Genomic DNA, 16,721 nt, shown 5'->3' on the forward strand with positions numbered 1-16,721 from the left:
TTATTTTATCAACTGAAGTTATTGAAGTTCCATGATTTGGTAGATTACAGTATTTTATCAGTTATGTATAGGGCTCAAAATAACACATTACCATTAAATATCCAAAGAAATTTTATTAAAAGACAAAGTTGTTATAATCTTAAGGGGATAGAGATATTTGTCAAACCAAAATTCAGAACTAGTCTGAAGGGAAGGTCTACCTCAATCCAAGGAGTTGGATTGTGGAATGTTCTAGAGAGTGATGTGAAAAATGCCAAGTCAATGTGTACATTTAAGAAAAAGATCAAAACTGAATTGTTAATAAAATATATATGAAGTAGCTTAGTGTGTGTTTTGTATTAGAATTAGAAAAATTAGAAAGGGTTATTCATTTTGTTCTGTTACTTGAAGATTATTATGTCTGAAATAATTGTTTGAAAAAGGGGCAGATATAATAAGATTTTTTCTTCTTTCTGCTGCCTTTCATTTTAAATCTTTTGTATCCTTTTTTATATTGTTATGGAATTGTTTTGTACTTTTTTAAAATGAATAAACTATATACCATACCATACCATCTTCCCATCAATTCTGACCATCTTCCCTCTTCTTTTTGTGGGCATCTGGAACATGTCTAAAGATACTACCTTCTTAATTTATTTTGCATAATTACAGAGAGCTAGAGTTGTACCTTTTTAAGAGCAGAGTTGTGTGGTTTGACATGTCTGAACATACAGCAAAATGTTGCCTGAATTTGTCAGATGGTTCCATAAACATACATATTCTAAAATGAATGTAAATTTAATGACCCCAAAAAGGTAGACTGAAGAGATTTGGACACAAGTGAACAAAAAAGTGTTTGTTTATTTATAGTGCAGGAAACTATATAGTTGTGGGAGGAAGAGGGAAACATGGTGAGTATGGCAGGTTCAGGATTTTCTAAGTTGCTGATATTGTTGATACAGGTCTCTTACTGTATATTGAATTGTAGGTTGTGTCAAAGATGGGGATGTAACAGGTCCAGGTGATCCAAGGGTGGAGGAAGGTGAGAACCAGAAAGGTGAGTATTTGCAAGATGGGAAGGTGGGTTTATGAAGTTTTACTTGAGTTCCAGCAGAGTTGAATTGTTTCAGATTGTAGTGATCCAGACAATGCTGGAGAGCCAGGAGGTAGTTGGGGAGACACGGCAGAGCAGAGCTGGACAGACGGGCAAAAATATCAAAAGGTTAGATAAATCTTTCTCATGTTTCAAGTTTGGGCTGTTGCTCAAATTACCCAGGGCAATTAATGATCCAGCATTGGCTGAATGTCTGGCAGAGGTTTAAGTAGAGCGGAGGTACTGGTCGTTAATCAGGTGCAGGTGAAGTAGTTAGACAATTTGCAGCTGTGGGTGAAGTTGGAAGTGACAGGAAACTGAAAATCTCACATATTAAGTGTGATTCCTAGTGAAAATGTGCACATTTTCTTGCAGTTTGTGTTCAATTCAATTCATTTCAGTTTATTTATATAGTGCCAATCACACCAAAGTTGTCTCAGAGCACTTTACAAAAACATTCACATACATAAAAGCCAATTAGTAAAGTTCTCTATCTAAGGAGGCCAGCAGACAAGTTGAATCTTGGCTTCGTTGCAGTCTCCCATCCTGAGCAAGCACAGTGGCAACAGTGGAAAGGAAAAACTCCCTTTTTAAAAGGAAGAAACCTCCAGCAGAACCAGTCTCAGGACAAGCAGCCATCTACTTTGACCGGCTGGTTTGAGAGGAAAGGAAGGAGAGACAAACGAACACAGAATGGTAGGTCCAGGTATAGGTCCAGGTGTACCTGAAAGACAAAAAAACACATGTTAAGGATATTAAAAAAATTTATACAAATTTTGAGCAGAGTAAGTAAAGACAGTATTGTATTGAACATCAGTCCGAACATGAGTCTGTGGTGAGCAGATGGGGACGGAAATATTATAACAAAAAAGGTTAAATCATGTCATTTGGACCAGTTTGTTTAAGGGCCTAACATCTTCAGGGTAGAAGCTGTTCCTTAGTCTAGTGGTTCTACACTTAATGCTCCTCAACATCCTTCCTGGGGGGAGCAGGGCAAAAAGTGTGTGTGCTCGGTGAGTGGGGTCCTTCATGATGCAGGTGGCCCTCTTCCTGCATCTGGAGGTGTAGATGTCTGTGATGGTGGGGAGGCTGACTCCAACAGACTTCTGTGCAGCCTTCACAACCTGCAGAGTTTTCCTTTCTGGAAGTTCTATTTCGTATAGGCTTCGCCCTTTAAGGTTATCGCTGATGGTATATACGAAGCATTGTACTGAAAAATTTAGTCCAGGCCCACCTGCTGTGTGGGCCCCACCCGGTCCGTATAAATTACGTTAAGAGTGGGAAATCGGCTCCCATTTTTTCTTCAGCAAGCTAATAGCACTGTCAGAAGAACAAAGAAGGAAAGTTGTGTAGATGACCAACCTTTGTTAAGAATGCTTGGCCCGGCACGTCGACCTCCGGTCGTCCGGTGAGCTCTCCTCCCCGAGGAGAAGCTGACGAGCAGTCTTGTTTCAAGGTAAGCGCCAAGGAATATTTCTCAGTGACAGGTCGCTACACGCTGGACAACGCCATCTTGTAATTTTCCTCTTATCGCCGACCCTCGGAGCAAATTGGATGGTTCCTCCGGGACAGGTGGCGCTCAGCTGCAGCCCCCCGCTGCTCATTCCCTCCTGGAGAGCGTAGTGTCGGTGGAGGGGGAGGCTGAGCGAATGCTCACCTCATCCCACCTTGTTTCGCATCGGCGATCACACCACTCCCGGCCGACGGCGCCGTCTGGGTTTGCCTGGTGTAACCTAGGAGGCGGCTGACATGAAGGGACCCTTTTTTACGTCCCATGCCTTTTCCCACCAGTTCGGATGATCCGGTGGGAAGGTTGTTTTTTCTAGGTTCCATTCCGGCTCACCGTCTTGATCCATCTGGCCTCGTTTTCCCAACAGGACGTCCTACAGGCGAGGCCACAGCCGGTTTTCCTGGTAGATTGGGGGGGCCGGTCTCCACAGTCCGCACCCATCTCCAGAGCAGGGGTTCACCGAGCGGAAAGTCCCTCAGTGCCCCCTGGAGCCAAGCCTGACAGAGGCTTCATTGGAGAAAGATGTCCAGGTGGACCAGCGTCCCGTGCCTCCGGTTAGCGTAACCCAGACGGTGACACCGCTCTCCAACTGAGCTCACCAGCATGCGTTCCAGACGACCGCAGCCAACAACATGTTACGCTGTTGGCGTACACGTTCAGAGGCGGGAAGAGACGGTGGGCCCTCTGACCTTCGGCTCGCTCCGCTCTCGTAGCGGCTGTTCACTAACGACGCTATCGGCCCCTGCAGTACGCTCCGTCCGCAGGGCAGCTGACATCATCCCCAACCGGTGCGCCTCTTTTGCTGTCTGCCGCCCCTCATTGCAGCCAGAAAACGAGGTCCCAGAGGTTCTCCTGGCTCATCACTCCACCTTCCTCTCAGGAGAGCTGCAGAAGCTTCTGTTGGAGGGCCTTTTCATCAGCGAGAGATCATTTCAAGATGCTCCACTGCTGCACAACGCCTCCCCAGCTCTGCTACGCCAGCCCCTCCTGTCAGACGTCCTCGGCATCCGGAAGTTCAATTTTTCCCGGACTCTGCCAACAGGGGGCCCTCTAGGACAACAAACAGAGCTCAAGGGAAAATAACCAGGTGTCGGTTTGCTGGAGGTGTGTTGATGACACGATGTGAAATAAACATCATTTTATGATGAAGTGTCTTTTAGCCAGGCTGTCAGCACGGATGATCTGACAAGCGGCCCCATCACACACACTCATCACAAATGAGCCTTTTAAGGTTGTTTCATTCACTGCCAGCAGTGCCAACACGCGCTCGAGCAGCCTTCACCTATAAGGTGCTGCGTTATGAAAGCGCGCACATAGCTCTCAGCGCCCGCCGCTCACGTCAACGTTAACATGAGACCACGGTACGAGCCTAGTAACGTATCTCTCTCTCGGCAGGAGCGACACGCGTTTTCATCGCAGTGGTGTCAAAAGCGCGCTCCCGCGGCGTCAACAGTTTCAGAAGCCTCACAGCGGCTCCGCTCCTTCATCCTCGAAGAAGGTTTTCTGAATTAATACTGCAGCTCGTGGACTCACTTAAAAGCTCATGTGATTCTCAGCCAAGAATGAACGTGTTTCTGCAGACCGAGCCCAGTGGTAACCTCGCCCCACAGATGCCGCACACTGCTTCCTGACCGCATGAGCGTCAAACGCGCGCTCCCGCGGAAATCCTGGCTTAAGGCGTCGCATGAATGAGGGCGCGCACACATGACTCTTCAGGGCACATCGGCTCATACGTGCACCCGCTCCCCGAGCGTTTACACGGAGCAGCTGCACACAACGTGAGCACAACACCTGAACTGCATCCCACAGCCTCACCAAACGCACAAACGATTTGCATGCTCGGGGGCGCGCGTTTTTTCTTTCTCCTTCAGCGCGCACCAGCTCACATGAGCATGCATGTGAGTTCACAGCAACGCGTGCCCGCTTGATAACTTTATAACGAGTGGCAATGAGCTCGCGCTCCAGACGGATAGGCGAACCGTTTTCATCAGGAGATTCACGCTGCAGTACAGCTCAAACCTGATGCGGAGGAACTCTAATGATGTTTTTCTGTCATTTTTAGAACAGATCTCGTCCCCTCTCGCAGAAGCTCAAGAAATTCTGATTTAAATGTAATTTTCCAGAGTCTCAGAAGGAGAGGAAAACGCAGGGTTCCTCTCTCGTCATTCCCTGGTCCCAACGAACCGGAAAGATGAGATTTATTCTAGATTTGTCAATTTTGAACTGTGAGAAACAACATTCCATTAATGTGCCCGAGCTGCTCTGCAGCCGCCGCACAGAGCAGGGAGGAGAATTCTGCTTTATCTGGACATCTGCTGCTGCTGAGCAGTTTGTACAGACAGATGGCAGCAGTGCAACTCATGTGAACCGGTTGAGTGATATCAGCTGTTTTCCATCAGCAGACCTACGTCACACATGTCAGACTTCACAAAGGCACACACATTTAACGAGCTGTGGGGGCGCTGTGGTTCTCCACACAGCAACTCATTTAAATGTTTTTGGAGTGTCGCACAGGGTTTTTTGAATGTGATTCAACACTTTGCCTTTGAGCTGCGGAATCATCAGAGTTTTTGATTCACACAGACAGCAAGTGACTGTTGCATACATAACTGGCAGGAGATGTATGCGCTCAATCCATGTGCCACATTGTGAGACCGATGCTGTGTGGGGCACACCCAATCTGTTCTCCATTGGAGTAGGGTACATCTCATGTATTCTGAACAGGGGACGGATGTGATGTCCAAAGACGGTCTTTTACAGCACGGGAACCTGGGACCTTCCACCCAGAGCTATGGCTCAGACACGGCAGAAATCCTGCAAGCGGCTGTGGACGTGTTGCAACACAAGAGAACGCTCAATGTCAACTATAATTATCATGGAGCCACGGGACGATCCACCACTAGGGGTGGACGTGTTTGCTCACAGCCTGTGGTCGTAATGCTTCTTCACCTCCCTCTCTCCCTCTGATATAAAGGTTTTCTGAACCGAGCTCAGGAGGAGGGACTGACAGCTCCTCTGTCCCAAGTGCGTGAACGCATCATGGTTCCCAGGCCTACGACACTTGTTATCGGGGCGCTCGTGGAACCTGCCGTGGAGGGAGGACGCTCTCCTCCAGGCGGGAGGAGCGATCAGGAGTTAATCAGAATAGGCCAGCACCTGTGGTCTGGCCACTGTGCGGATCTTTTTGAGAGGATGGATCTCTCTCAAGATGAAGTGCGTACGATTCAGGATTCACGTGCTGCAACCACCACAGCGCTGTTCACATCAAGTGGTCAGTTTTTCAGTGTTGTTGTACAGAGAAAGGTGTAGAGGCCATTTCATGTTCACTAGGTGGTGTGCCGTCCTTTCTGCAAAAGCTGATGGACAGAGATCTGGCGTTCAGCTCGTGTAAAACGTTCACTGCGGCCATCTCTTCCTGTCACGAAATTTTCGAGACAGAACAGCTTTAATCGTCCGCTGATGAAACGTTTTGTAAAAGGTGTACAGAGAAGGCGTAGAGGCCACTTCATGTCCACTGGACGACATGCTGTCCTTTTCTGCAGCAGTTGATGGACAGAAATCTGGCGTTCAGCACAATTATCGTATGCTACAGCCATGTTTTTCTTCTTGTCTCAAAGTTGTCGGAGACAGAACAATCTTTAATCATCCTCTGATGGAGCATTTTGACTCTGATTGAAATAGCAGCTGTGGGCCTGTTTGCAACACGAGAAAACGCTCAGTGTCAATTATGGTTTTCTCTGAGCCCGCGAGACGAACCACCGCTGGGGGTGGATGCGTTTGCTCACAGCCCATGGCCCAAAATGCTTCTGTATGCGTTTTCCTCCACCTCCTCTGATTTTACGGTTCCTGAACCGAGTTCAGGAGGAGGGATTGACAGCTCTCCTAGTGGCCCCATAACGCGTGAGCGCACCATGGTTCCCAGTCCTGCAATGCCTGCTGTCGGGGCGCCAGTGGAAACTGCCTTGGAGGGAGGACGCTCTCCTCGAGGCAGGAGGAGCGACCAAGAGTTACCCAGAAATAGGCCAGCACCTGTGGGTCTGGCCGCTGAACGGATCCGCTTAGAGAGGATGGGTCTCCCACAGGATGCAGTGCGCACAATTCAGGTTTCACGTGCTACATCTACCACAGCGCTGTACACATCAAAGCGGACAGCTTTTCAGCGCTGGTGTACAGAGAAGGGTGTAGATGCCACCTCATGTCCATGAGGTGGCATGCTGTCCTTTCTGCAGCAGCTGATGGACAGAAATTTGGCGCCAGCACGATTAAAACGTACTCTGCAGTCATCTTTTCCTGCCACGAAGGGTTTGGAGACAGAACAGTTTTTAATCATCCGCTGATGAAGCGTTTTCTAAAAGGTGTACAGAGACGCAGGCTTGTTTCGCACCCACTTGTTCCACAGTGGGATTTAACACTGGTCCTGCAGGTCCTGATCAAAGCTCCATTTGAGCCTCTGGATCAGGTTCCACTAAAATTCTTGTCTCTTTAAACAGCCCTGCTGTTGGTTTTAACATCTGCTAAGAGAGTGAGTGATTTATCTGCCCTCTCTGTCGCTCCGTCATGTCTCAGAATTCAGGCTGATGGCAGCTCAGCTGATTTAAGACCAAACCCAGCTTTTATGCCTAAAAACATCACGAGCTCTTTTAAATCAAGAGCAATATCGTTGGAGGGGTCCCCCCCCCCCCCCGAGGGGTCCCCCCCAGATCAGAAGAAGTAGCATCTTTTCATCTTCTCTGTCCAGTGCAGGCGTTGACGTGTTACATAGTGTGCACAGCTGCAATGCGTCAACATTTGTTTGTGCATTATAGAGATGCATCTGCAGGTCGCCCGTTATCCACCCAGCGCTTGTCACACTGGCTGTGTGAGGCCATTTCTGAAGCCTACAGAGCATCAGATTTAGAGCCTCTTGTCAACCTCAGAGCACACTCGACCAGGGGTATCGCATCTTCGACTGCCTTGCATAATGGTATGACAATGCAGGACATTTTGCACTGCGGCCGCATGGTCAACACCCTGCTCATTCATTCGCTTTTATCTACGTGATGTGACGGCTCGTCCCATGACACATTCTGTCCTTAGTGTTTACAGAATGAATATCGTTGTTTCATGGAACTCCGTTTAACTCACATCTGTCTGCATGCATTACAGTGTGAGATGTTGTTATCAATCACAAATTGTGATTGTTATTTTGGTTCTATTGTCACTAATCAGTTCACGGCTATTGTTACCAATCAGTTCATTTGATTAATAATCAGCTCTCCTGTTATTATTAATCTGTTCATACTGTTCAGCCATAAACCGGTTGGTTCATGGTTCTTTTCAGCATTTTTCCCTCCCCGTTGAATTTTCCGGGGCGTTCATGCATTCAGAATGCAAAGTTACACAACATGCATCTGTGCATGGCACACATAATTACGCAATGCGTAATTACGCACATGGGGAGCTGAGTGACAAGACGTTTTTTTGGGGCAAGCTTCTGCTTCATACGGTGTTTGAATGGACCCAGTGAGGCGAGGACAACATCCGCTTCACCCTTAACCTATCAGCGATAGCCTTAAAGCGCGAAGCCTATACGAAATAGAACGTTGGTTACGTACTGTAACCCCAGATTCTATGAGTATAGGCGTAGCCCTTTAAGCGTCGGGCCTCACTGGCTCCTAAATGGCTGAAGAAAAAGCTATTTTGGAAGCCGATTTCCCGCTCTTAACGTAATTTATACGGACTGGGTGGGGCTTACACAGCAGGTGGGCGTGGACTAAATTTTTCAGTGCAATGCTTCGCATATCGGGATAAACCCATCAGCGACAGCCTTAAAGGGCTACGCCTATACTCATAGAATCTGGGGTTACAGTATGTAACCAACGTTTTCTTTGCAAGTGCATTTTTTCCCAGCATGCTAAACAAAGTCTAGTTTGGATATCAGTCCCTTATGAAACTTGACAAAACTTGCACGGTTTGCAAGTATGAGTTGTCCTGATGCATGCTCAATAATCCAGGTAGAAAAATCCAAAAAAGTTCAATCTGGTCCTCTGGACATTCAAAAAACAAAAAACAAAAGCAAAACAAAGCAAAAAAATCTAGAAACGTTTCGTCTCTCATCCAAGTATGAGTTGATTGCTGCAGCTAAAGACCTTCCTGGAACAGGCAGAATGGCAGCTTGTTTTTCTGAGAGCTCACACGGCAGCTGAATATTTGGGACAGATAATGTGTCTTTATGAGTGTGAAGTCCCTTCCAGTCAATCCCATAGTCTTCGTGAACCTAAATTAAAGAAAACCTTGATTAGTCATTTTGCTAAAAATGATTAAACAGCACTGCTAAAGCAAAAAAAATAAAAAATCAACATTTTAAATGTAAAATGTTTCTAATGTCCAGAAATAAAATGGACGAAAGACTGGATCTTTAACCTCTGCAAGATCCTCCATGGTGCCTTGCTCTCTGTATCTTGTCCAGAGTTGCAATAGTGACCGATTCCTTTCAGTTCAAAGACCATGGGAGTTCCAACCAGCTCTGAAAGAGTCCAGATTTTGCTGGATTTGTGAAAGAAAGCAGTAGTGTAGAGCATAAAGATGGACTTCATTATTTGGATCAAGGGTTCCCTGATCTTCCATTGAAGTGAAAACCTGATAGAAGATGTCTAAGGAATGCTCATAGACATCTCTCCACATCCTCTCTATTCTGTGATTTAAAAAAATCAACTGTTGATTCATATTATGTATATCTTAAAGATGTGTACTTGTCAAAAAGGTGTTATACTTACCGCTGATTCTGAACACTTCTGCCTGTGATGTGAGAGTTCCTATCAGTTCCTCTGTTCCTGATCATGAATTCTGCTACCTTTACATTTTCCCCTCCCTTATCAGACCATACTCTAGATAATAGTCCATACTGTTCAACAGCTGACGTGAAACTCTGTAGGACAGTTGTAGTCTTGTTGTTGCCAGCAACAGCCAGATATACTATTAATCTGCTGTATCCATCCACCCCACCATGGACAACAAATCTCCACCTGTCACACAAGTTTCATCACAATGCCTTATAAAATACTTCTAGAGAGAATCATACAAAGTTATGCTATTAACCGTCAATGTAGCTGATACCTTATGAGCTTGTGGTTGCCATCAATATGCCATAAGAAATTGGGTCCAGGAATTGAATATTGCTGTCGTCTTAACACATGCAGCTGTAGTTGTCTCATGTACACTCCCTCTGCATCCACTCTGTGTAAAGATTCTCGCAGTGTTGAGACTGAAATAAGGAAACAAATTTGAATTCACTGGCCGCTTCGTTTACAAAGTATGGAACACAGAGATGCTCAAAAATAAATAAATTAATTAAACATTATGAAATAAGAAAAATTGGCTTATTTATTTCATAATGCTGTTTTTCATGGCATATTTATTTGGACTTATTTATTTGGACCAGCATGCCCACTGGCTGATCCTTCACATCCATTAGTTTTCCTGAATACCTGCTCACTCACAGACATAATTTATCCATCCATCCATCCATTTTCTTCCGCTTATCCGGGGTCGGGTCGTGGGGATAGCAGCCTAAGTAGGGAGGCCCAGACTTCCCTCTCCCCAGCCACTTGTGCCAGCTCTTCCGGGGGAATCCTGAGGCATTCCCCGGCCAGCCAAAAAACATAGTCCCTCCAGCATGTCCTGGGTCTTCTTCTGGGCCTCCTCCCGGTGGGACGTGTCCAGAACACCTCACCAGGGAGGCGTCCAGGAAGCATCCTAAACAGATGCCCAAGCCACCTCAACTGGCTTCTCTCGACGTGGAGTAGCAGTGGCTCTACTTTGAGTCCCTCCCAGATGATCGAGCTTCTCACCCTCTCTCTAAGGGAGAGCCCAGACACCCTGCGGAGAAAACTCATTTCGGCCGATTGTATCCGAGATCTCATTTTTTCGGTCACAACCCAAAGCTCGTGACCATAGATGAGGGTAGGAACGTAGATCGATCGGTAAATTGAGAGCTTCGCCTTTTGACTCAGCTCTCTCTTCACCACGACAGACATGTGCAGCGCCTGCTTCACTGCAGACACTGCACCTATCCGCCTATCGATCTCACACTCCATTTTTTCCTCATTCATGAACAAGACCCCAAGACACTTGAACTCCTCCACTTGGGGTAGGACCTCCTCCCTGACCCGGAGCGGGCATAATTTAGATCTAATAAATTAGATATAATTTGTAATTTAGAGCAAACAAATAATAATTTTTACTTGTTAATCTTGTTAAATTCAAAGAACTAAAATAGCGAGTCCGAAAGACTTCTTCAGTCTGAGGAGCTGTATTCAGCTCATTGAAATAAAAGAATATTCTTATTTCATAATGCTTTATTTATTTATTTAATTTTGAGCATCTCAGTGTTCCATAGATAGACCAGCACCAAAAAGTACTAAAACTGCTATTAATTTCCCTTTAAGTACACTGTCAATCGGATGAAAAACATGTCATATATAAACATAGCTAGGATTACTGCATTTTACCACAATAACTCTGTTTATATACACTCATTAACCTGCAGGTTCATGTTGCTTATTTGGAACATGCACACCTCTTCCATTTAGAAGTCCATGCATGAGCTTGTAGCTGGTGTTTGGATGGGTTTTGTGGAGGTCCAGCACTGGGTGGTCCAATTCCTCGTTATTAACAGGTGAATAATGGTCCGTCTTTCTGTGCAGAAAAAAAAGTGTAGTATTGTTAAATTTTACATTCTAGTAAAATCAACAGTTAAAAAAAACATGGGGATTTAGCTGAAAATACCTTAATCCGCTTTCTCTCTTGCATCTCCTGATGGCCCTCTTTGATACTCCGAAGTGCTCTGCAATTTCACCTGCTGTTAATCCAGAGAAAACGTGATGCTCCAGAACGTGACTTGGTATGTGGAAAGGTGGACGGCTGGGTCCAGGTATTAACGGTGTGATGGTGCTGGAGAACCGCTGGAGTACTTCTTCCAAATTTGCTATCACTCTTGGATCGATGTCTTGGTTGCCGCATGCGTTCACCACAAGTTCGCATTTACCGAATCTTCAACATCACCTTCCATCCATGTCAGTACTTGTCCAGCTGCAGGTCTTACAACTATAGGCAAAATCAAGTCAGACAAACTAAGTATATGTCTTCTAACACAGGATCATCCTGATTAGGTCAAGGGTGTCAGAGAGGGAGCATTCCAAGTTAAAAAAGTGTCTTCCTGTTCTGAGGGTGCGGGGCTTTGATGACGTCAGCTTTTGAACACAGTGGAACTTCGGGCATCCAACAGGGATGACTTATGCCAAGTTTGGTGCATTTTGGTCTTTCAATTTGAAAGTTACAGCGTTTGGAAATTAACAGCACGAAGCGCAACTTTGAGGCCTGGCCACGCCCCTTTAGCATAAATGAAAATGCAAGCTTTTGATAAGTTTTACTCCCCAATGTTTTATGGGCATATTAACCAAGTTTGAAGGCAATCCTTCAAAATCCCTAGGAGTAGTTAATTAAAACTTGCAATTAGAAACACCCAAAAATGACCATTTGACCCAAAATAGCCAACTTCCTGTTGCGTTTGGAACTGGGCTCCAAGAGACTTTTTCATAGGTCCTGAGAAGATACAGATGTTTGCTGTATCCTCAGCCCCAAGCCATAAATTGGCTTGGGGCTGAGGTTTTAAAATATTCTAGGGGGCGCTGTGGAGGTTATTGGCCACTTATCATGGAATCCTGTTCAAGGAGTGGATAATGATCGATCATACTGATTTTGGTGCATCTCGGCTCAAATCTGTGGAATTTAGAGCCAAACGTATGGCAACGGAGTTATGTCTTACTTCGCCATGCCGCACTGCCCACATGCTCCACCCATTGGGCATGGCTTAAGTGATATCATGATGTGACCATTCAATCTTGCAGGGGATTGTATGTGAATCAATCACTGAAGGTTTGATGTCTCGGACAGTTTTCCTGTAGGAGCATTAGCGTTTCGTTTTTCATGACGAGATGTCAAATTTTGAGGTCTGGCCCCACCCATTCAGCATGCTCTGAAACGCACATTTTAGATAGCTTTTCATCCCCCATGCCTTTTGACCAAAATGGCCAAGTTTGAAACCAATTGAGCGAATTCCCTAGGAGGAGTTCGTTCAAATGCAGAGGCTGTAAACTGCCAAAAAGGTGTGAAAATTGGGAAGGCATTCCAACGTGGCGGCCTTCCTGTTTATCATACAATGTTGGTGCCAGAGTGTTTTCTGTGCATCTTGGGGAATTGGACAAGTGTGCCAAATTTCATGCTTCTACGACAAACAAAGGTTAATGCAGAGGGTATTTTGAAAATTTCCAGGTCAAACAGACTCCTCTTCTGCCTGGCCAGCTTTCGGGGTCTAGACGGACTCTTTTCCACTACCTCTGGTCCAGAGTTCTGCATCTGCTCAACATCCTGCCACCGAAGATCTAGCTGCAGAGGATCTGGCCGAAGAAAATCTTGCCTCTGCCACCACAACTGCTTCTTCTCAAGACAGTCCCATGCACTCGAGGTTCCCACGCCGTTCAAGGTCTCCACGCCGTTTGAGGTTTCCACGTCCGGCTCGTCTTGGGTCCACACCTCGCCTTGACTCCACTCCTCATCCTTGTCCACCTGCTGAGTTCCTCGCCGCTGACCCGCCTGCTGAGGTCCTCACTGCTGACCCGCCTGCTGAGCTCCTCGCCGCTGACCCTCCTGCTGAGGTCCTCGCTCCTGGTCTGTCCACTGAGGTCCTCGTTCCTGGTCCGCCCGCTGAGGTCCTCGCTCCTGGTCCGTCCGCTGAGGTCCTCGCTCCAGGTCCATCCACTGGGGTCTTCGCTCCTGGCTCGCTCGTTGAGGTCCTCACTCCTGGCTCGCCTGTTGAGGTCTTTGCTCTTGGTCCATCCACTGAGGTCCTCGCTCCTAGTCCATCCGCTGAGGTCCTCGCTCCTGGTCCATCCGCTGGGGTCTTCGCTCCTGGCTCGCTCGTTGAGGTCCTCACTCCTGGCTTACCTGTTGAGGTCTTCGCTCCTTGCTCGCCTGTTGAGGTCTTCGCTCCTGGCTCACCCATTGAGGTCTTCGCTCCTGGCTCGTCTGTTGAGGTCTTCGCTCCTGGCTCACCTGTTGAGGTCTTCGCTCCAGGCTCGCCTGTGGAGGTCTTCGCTCCTGGCTCGCCTGTGGAGGTCTTCGCACCTGGCTCGCCTGTTGAGGTCTTCGCTCCTGGTCTGCCTGCTGTGATCCTTGCTCCTGGCCCGCCTGCCACAGTCTTCGCTCCTGGGTCCACGCCCTGTCCAGGCTCCACGTCCCATCCAGTCTGCCCATCTGGTCTGCTCCAATGCCGTGGACGACTCTCCAGCTGCTCGCCTGGTCTGCTGTAGCTTGAAGGACGGCTCTCCAGTCGCCCGTCTGGTCTGCTCTGACACCGTGGGTGACTCTCTGGCTGCTCGCCTGGTCTGCTGCGGTGTAAAGGATGGTTCTCCGACCGCCCATCTGGTCTGGGCCGGTGTGATGGACGGCTCTCCGAACACTCGCCTGGTCTGCTCCGGCGTTATGGATGGTCCTCCAGCCATCCGCCTGATCTGTTCCTACCTGTGGAAAGGCCTGTTGGATGACCTCCTGGCCACCCGCCTGACTGGCCCCAGCCTGATGAATGGTCTCCTGGCCACCCATCTGACCTGTCCTTGCCTGATGTATGGCCTCCCGGCTGCCCGTCTGCTCTGTTCATGCTTGTTGTATGGCCTGTTGGACGACCTCCCGGCCACCCGCCTGACCGGCCCCGGCCTGTTGGAAGGTCTCCCAGCCACCTGCCTGACCTGTTTCTGCCTGATGGACGGCCTCCCGGCCGCCTGGCGGACTTGGTCCAGCCTGATGGATGGCCTCGTTGCTGCCTGCCTGACATGTTCCAGCCTGTTGAACAGCCTCCCGGCCACCCGCCGGAACTATTACTTGCTTGGGGACGGTCTTCTGACCGCCCAGACATTTTTTGTGTTCCCCGTTTGTGTTTAGTTTAGTCCCCAGGTTTTGTTTTTGTCAGTTTGTTTTTGTCCTCATGTTTCATTGGGCCCCACATTCTTGCAATTCCTCCCTCCGCCCACCCAAGTCTTTTTTTTTTGCGTGGGGGGGGGTGCTTTTTTGGGGATGCCAGGGTGCTTCCTTGAGAGGGGAGAGGGGATACTATAAGGATGGTGCCATTTAGTGGGCCTTCCTTGTCTGTACACCCTGGTGTGTCTCCTCATTTATCCAATTAATTTCACCCTTGTCTCGTGCCAACTGTTTGTAATCACGTCCTGTCTTGTCTGTGTATACAAGTCTGTCTGTTAGTCTTGTTCGTTGTCGCGTTGTCAGTGGGTCTACCCTGTCCTGTCCTGATGTATTTTGCCACTATCAGTTGTAGAAAATGAAAGATTTTGCAGCTTGATACTTGCAGCCAAGATATAGTTTACCCTCCAGAAGATATTTCAGTACAAGAGTAGACAATCATAAAAAAGCATATGAATTGAAAATTACAAGAAAATTATATATAAAAAAAACGAAACAAAAACAGCTACATTATAAAGTGATGTAAAATACTAAAAGCAGGAACATGTCAGTGTTTGTTTATGCCATGAACTTAACAAATAAGCCATTTTATTTTATTTTTTTAATTTAATTAATTTATTCATTTATTTAAAAGAAACAAAATAAACTAAACAAATTCATCAAAAAGAAAAAAAAACACTGAATAGAATAGAAAATAGAAAGAATAGAAAAGTGTGCAGAAAGGAGAAAAAAATTATTAAAAAATCTGCCCCTTATTTAAAAAAATAAAAATTAAAAATAACTTTAAACAACTACTTAAATTAATCACTTTAATATCCACTGTAAAGCTAGAAATAAAATAAAAAACATGTTTTGTGTTAGCAGAATTTAATTCTAACTTTTAAACATATCCAACACTAATAAAACTTGCCTCAAGTTGCCTTTTTGGACATGCATGCATATATTTGAACAAATTGTATTTGCCTATAGGAGATTATTACAGCCTCATAAAATCAAGAATGATAATGCATATCGGAAAGGTATCGGACACTTTTTGAATGGAATTACTGAAATAAATTAACTTTTTCATGATATTCTAATTTTATGACCAGCAGCTGTACGTCTTCTATTCTGGCTTTTTTTGTAATTCTTATAAAGAAGTTGAAGGGAGTTTTGTTCTTTTTTATTTTTGTTTTTTTTGTTTGTTTCTTTGTGTGGGCAGCACGATGACACAACTGAGAGCTGCTGCCTCTCAGCGAGCAGGGCCCCGGTGCAAATCCCGGTCCGAGTGCCTTTCTGGATGGAGTTTGCATTTTTTCTCAGTGCATGCGTGGGTTTTCACTGGGTACTCCAGTTTCCTCCCACAGACCAAAAACAAGTTAGGTTGATTGGTAACTCGTCTCTATGTGTCCCTGTGATGGACTTGCAAACTGTCCGGGTGTACCTCGTACAGTGACAGCTGGACATAGGCACCGGCGACCCCCGTGGGCCGTGACACAAAATGGAAGAAGTGGGTAAAAGATAATGGATGTATGGATATTTGTTTCTTGTGGTGGAAGCTGATGGCCCCACCCATGTTGAGAGAGGGGCATTTCAAATAAACCAGTTATTGTAATCTCAACAAAACATTTAATTTAATTTCAAATCAATTTACACTGAAATATGTAATATTTTGCAAATCCAATATTGACTTTTTTTGTGATGAAACAAATATGTTGGTCCAGAAAGTTGTTTCAAAATTTTCACAATGGATTTTCGGATTGTTAGCAGAGATGATTCATCAGCAGAATTTGCGTGATAATGAAGAAATACCAGTAAAAGGGACGGAGGAATAAACACACAACGTCAGCTTCTTGGTTTCGTCATAAGAAGAAGAAGGAATTTTATTAAAGTCACGCTCCATACAGGAAGAACAGGAAGTGCTCTTTCAAACTAAAAGTACAAACGAGAGCATACATATCTTTAACATGGATTTGGCAAACTACTGTCTCTCAGAATTTTCTTGGTTTGTATGTGTTTCTAATTTACATACAAAAAAATCAGGATATAAGGATTTCGGTGGGTAAAAATCAAATTAATTCATATTAATTCACCGCCATTTTGAAAGTGTGCACACGAGCAGCAAGCTACAGGGTGCAGGGTAGAGAGAAC

Source organism: Nematolebias whitei, chromosome 3 (genome assembly GCF_014905685.2).
Source record: "Nematolebias whitei isolate Nwh7 chromosome 3, NemWhi1, whole genome shotgun sequence".
Taxonomy (NCBI): Eukaryota; Metazoa; Chordata; class Actinopteri; order Cyprinodontiformes; family Rivulidae; genus Nematolebias; species Nematolebias whitei.